The sequence below is a fragment of the Takifugu flavidus genome, unplaced genomic scaffold, assembly GCF_003711565.1.
Source record: "Takifugu flavidus isolate HTHZ2018 unplaced genomic scaffold, ASM371156v2 ctg651, whole genome shotgun sequence".
In the NCBI taxonomy this organism is placed as follows: domain Eukaryota; kingdom Metazoa; phylum Chordata; class Actinopteri; order Tetraodontiformes; family Tetraodontidae; genus Takifugu; species Takifugu flavidus.
In genome coordinates, this window is record NW_026622262.1 from 2576 (window position 1) to 7609 (window position 5034).

The 5034-nt window shown below is 43.5% G+C and overlaps 1 long non-coding RNA gene across 1 annotated transcript; it reads left to right on the plus strand.

Moving 5' to 3' along the window:
- The first annotated feature begins 632 nt into the window (after window positions 1–632).
- LOC130521029 (uncharacterized) lies at window positions 633–4111 on the plus strand. The gene is made up of 3 exons (XR_008949156.1): window positions 633–709; window positions 1259–3081; window positions 4021–4111. It is a non-coding gene; the product is annotated as an uncharacterized LOC130521029 (long non-coding RNA).
- The last annotated feature ends 923 nt before the right edge of the window (window positions 4112–5034 follow it).

The window sequence follows — 5034 nt, forward strand, 5'->3', positions numbered from 1 at the left end:
GGGTTAACATCATCTCACTAAAATTCCTAGGCATATATTTTAAAGTTTCCCAACAATATCCACATTGCAGAGTGCTACAGCTCTCCATTTAGATACGGATGGGTAAGACATGGCAGGTCTGTGCAGCTTGTTCTGCCACACTGTCCACCACATGTCATAAAATTCATTAAAAAAGTCTATTTATAAGGCTCCTGTTTCTAATAAACCCATAGACAACAATATCAGTCATTTCTAAATGGTTGAAATAAGCTTTTGAATACGCGTGACCTCTGTGCTATTTAATGATCAGTTTCAGAGACCAGACGACTGTATTTGGAGCATGAATGGAGAACTTTTGTTCTATTCTATGAGTTTATATTCCTGATTTGGCACTTTTATTTTGAACATTAATTCACATGAGAAAAGCCACTAAACACTTAGATCAAATACACTTTTCTCCAACTAAACGAGCTTGTTGAGAACGTAAATAACTTTATATTTTTTGCTCAGTGTTCATTCAATCTTCAACTGTCAGAGCAAACTGAAAGTAGAAGTGAACGCAGCCTTTCTTAGGCGTTGCTAACGCCCAGTAGACATGTATAACCACTATTCCCATTTTTGACAGGTATCAGAAACGGTCTGCTTCCATTGGGAGATTCCTCCTGTCCCGAGGGTGAAAAGAAACGGAGAACTGAACTGCAGACCGCCGACCTGAACAACAGCGTCTCACGTAAGCTCGTACATTTGTATTTATAAGATACTTTTGGGTCGAATAAAGGAACAACTTGTGTATTTACAATGTGCAAGAGAAGATCCAGAGAGCTCTTGTTTGGTTCCACTGGAACCCCTGGACCCTCTTCAGACCTTCCTAAATGCTTAGACAGTATTTAGCAACATTTAGTCATTTAGTTCTGGAAATGTTAAAGAGCTGAAGGCAGGTGACCTTTACAGGACAATGGGTCTGCTGAGTATGATTTGTTTGGGGAGAAGGTTTGATGTGTTTTTCTAAATATCATCCAGCTTTTACCAGCTGTTTAGTCCAAGCAAACTCTTGAAGACATGGAAATGGTTTTATAGACTAAATTACATTGAAACCCAATGAAATAAAAGAATAGGTGTACATAAGAAGACATAACATTTCAAACTGACAGTAAGATGGGTCATTACCCCGACTGTTGCTTCTATCATTCAAACATGACAGAATATTTTCCAGTTGAGGACATCTGTGTTACTGCTGTAGATGACAATTGTAAAATGATTTAAAAGATTGTTTTTTCAGAGGGTGGTGAACTGCAGGAGGTGATAGAAGGTCATAGATGAGTCTGAAGAGAAGATGTGAACATGTGACTGAAGGAACTCATGAAGCAGGAAGTGGAACCCTGCTGAACAAGATCTACACTGAGCTCTACATCACTGAGGGACAAAGTGAGGAGGTGGACACACAACATGAGGTGAGACAGCTTGAGAGAACCTCCAAGAAGAACATCCAGGACACTCCAATCAAGTGCCAGGACATCTTCAAAGTCTTATCTGAGAACAGAGACACATCAGAGTGGTTCTGACCAACGGTGTCGCCGGCGTTGGAAAAACCTTCTCAGTGCAGAAGTTCAGTCTGGACTGGGCAGAAGTTTGGAGAACCAAGACATCAGTCTGGTGCTTCTGCTCTCATGGAGGGAGCTGAACTTGATCAGAGATGAGCACACAGTCTTCTCTCACTGCTTCATGTTTTCCATCCAACATTACAGAAGATCAGAGCAGAAGATCTGACTGTCTGGAAACTTCTGTTCATCTTTGATGGCCTGGATGAAAGCAGATTTTCACTGGGTTTCAACAAGCATCAGGTCATCTCTGATGTCACACACAAGTCGTCCGTGGTGACGTGCTCCTGGTGAACCTCATCCAGGGGAACCTGCTTCCCTCAGCTCTCATCTGGATCACCTCCAGACCTGCAGCAGCCCCAGATTCAGATTCCTCCCTCGTGTGTTGACAGGATCACAGAAGTACGAGGCTTCACTGACTCCCAGAAGGAGGAGTACTTCAGGAGGAGGTTCAGTGATGAAGATCTGTCCAAGAGAATCATCTCACACATCAAGGCCTCCAGGAGCCTCCACATCATGTGTCTGATCCCAGTTTTCTGCTGGATCACTGCTATAGTTCTGGAGGACATGATGACCAGAGACCAGAGAGGAGAGCTGCCCAAACCCTGACTGACCTCTACTCACACTTCCTGAGGGTTCAGATAAAGAGGAAGAAGCAGAAGTATGGAGGAAAGCAGAGACCAGAGGAACTGACTGAGGCTGATAAAGAACTCCTTCTGAAGTTGGGTCGGCTGGCGTTTGAACATCTGGAGAAAGGAAACATCATGTTCTACTCAGAAGACCTGGAGCGATGTGGACTGGACGTCTCCGAGGTGTCGGTGTACTCAGGAGTTTGTACAGAGATCTTCAAGAGAGAGAGTGTGATCTTCCAGAAATCAGTCTACTGCTTTGTTCATCTGAGCGTTCAGGAGTTTCTGGCTGCCGTCTACATGTTCCACTGTTACACCAGGAAAAACAGAGCGGTTATAAGTCAGTTCCTAAAATATTCTGAACCAAGGACTTTTCCGGGTTTGCTGGGGTTTTCATTACGATCCAGCCACATCTCTTGATGACTTCCTCAGGAGAGCACTAATGAAATCTCTTCAAAGTGAAAATGGCCACCTGGACTTGTTTGTTCGCTTCCTTCATGGTCTCTCTCTGGAGTCCAATCAGAGGATCTTGGGTGGACTGTTGGATCAGAGGAAAAGCCACCCAGAAACCATCCAGAAGGTCCTCAACAACCTGAAGGAGGTGAACAGTGATGAAATCTCCCCAGACAGAAGCATCAACATCTTCCACTGTCTGATGGAGATGAAGGATCAGTCAGTCCATCAGGAGATCCAAGAGTTCCTGAAGTCAGAGAAGAAATCAGAGAGGAACTGTCAGAGATCCACTGTTCAGCTCTGGCCTACCTGCTGCAGATGTCAGAGGAGGTTCTGGATGAGCTCAACCTGCAGCAGTACAACACCTCAGAGGAGGGACGACGTCGCCTGATTCCAGCTGTGAGGAACTGCAGGAAGGCCGAGTAAGTAAAGATTTTTGGGGCCGGACATCGGCGTTTAAATCAAGCGAGTGGATCATGTCAGGTAGCAATACCCCCTCCAGTGGTCATTCCTTCAATTCTTTATCTCCATTGCAGCGTCCATAAATTAAAAAACACAACCATTCATCCAGAAATGTTCAACACTGGCTGGATATAAGTTCAAAGGTCAATCCAGACAAACCAACATAAGGCAGGAATAATAGGAGCCACAAGTTAACTGACTATCATGAAATTACTGTCATGTCATTAAATCAACTTTTGTTTGTTTGTATACATCGTATTCTAACGACAGAAAAAACACTTTAACTAATGACACGTGACTATTTTGCTTCATTTGTTCAACGTAAAACAGCCGGCCTCGTTGGTTTAAATGGGTGTTTTAGGTCTTTGTGGCGGTTCTGTTTGGAGCCTTTATGTGACCCACAAAGTTGTTTGACCCTTTCCACACCCGTTAGGTGGCAACTTCATCACTAGCAAGAAAAGGTGCAGTGAAAATGATTTGAAGGAAACACGGCAGATAGAACAGAAGCTGAGGGCAATCGATGCAACCAGAGACTCTGATGTCATCGATCGGATCGCTGAATTAAGACTTGACGCACCATCGTACAAATTGGATGAAATGCAAAATATCCAAAGAGCCGATAGACAGATAAAAAGATGCACGTTCTTTAAACCATTTGCTACAATCATTTTAAATATTGAGTAATTATGAGCTGTTCTAAAATAAGACAAATGTTGAGAATAATTCAGTTGCATTTCAGATCTGATGGTCGTTCAAACTGTTGCTCTACGGTGTTTCCAGGAAATGAGCTACATTTGTGTTGAGGTCGATTCTCAGATGAGTTGATTAGAAATCCCAAAGTTTGACTCACTATTTTTTGTTTCATACACAACAGACGTCTGGTAGTTTTTCTTTCAAAGAGTCATTGTGAAGTTGTGGCCTCAGCAATGACGTCAAACCCTTCTCATCTACGGGAGCTGAGCTTAAGCAAGAACCAAAGCCTGACAGATGCTGGAGTAAAGTCCTGTCTTCTGCAATGATGCATCCAACTGCAGACTGGAGACGCTCAGGTCAGGAGGCCTCTGTTGGTCTTTTCTAAATTTCTTTACATTTTCTGCTTTTCTCTCATTTTCAGATTTAGAATGTCTTTTTTATTGCCCCATTTATTCCTTTCCCAGGCTGTCTTACTGCATTTTATCAGAGTCAGCTGTGACTCTCTGGCCTCGGCGCTGAGGTCCAATCCCTCCCATCTGAGGGTTCTGGACCTGAGTTGGAACCAGCTGCAGGACCAGCAGTGAAGCTGCTCGTTGGTTTTCTCCAGGATCCTCTCTGTAAGCTGGAGACTCTCAGGTCATCCAGAGATGATCCAGTACTTTCCCAGGTGTAACTAGTTAGACAATAAATGTTTCCATGTTTGATCTTTGTTATAAACGTAGTGTTAACAGTTCTCAGAAAAAAGACCACACAGGACAGATTTGCAGTTTAATTGGTTGTGGAAATCTGTCCCATGTGAGGATGGTCATCAATGACTAGAAAGGAAGTATCAGTTGTAGATTTGTCTTGTTTTTTATTTTAGGCTGGCCACAAAACCGCCCAAACATTCAGACCAATCAAAAATGGTTCTTCCTGTCTTTTAAAGATCAGAAGGAAAACTAGAAACCCAAAAAAAAGCTGCTGCAGTGTGCCATGCCCCTTCTCTACTGAGAAAAGCCATCCCAAAAAAGAGAAAAGCCCAAGTGTGAAGTGAGCACCCTGTTAAACCTTGGTACCGAAAGCCTGCAGTCATTCTCATCTTAGGTGGCTTCATTCCAGCCAGAAGCCCAAACCTGCCTCCCTCTTAAAGGGGCAGCAGGTCAGTCCAACCACAGAAACCTTCATGAAGATCTGAAGCTTTCAGCATCCACAATTGTTGCACCTCACTTCCATTGGAGTCC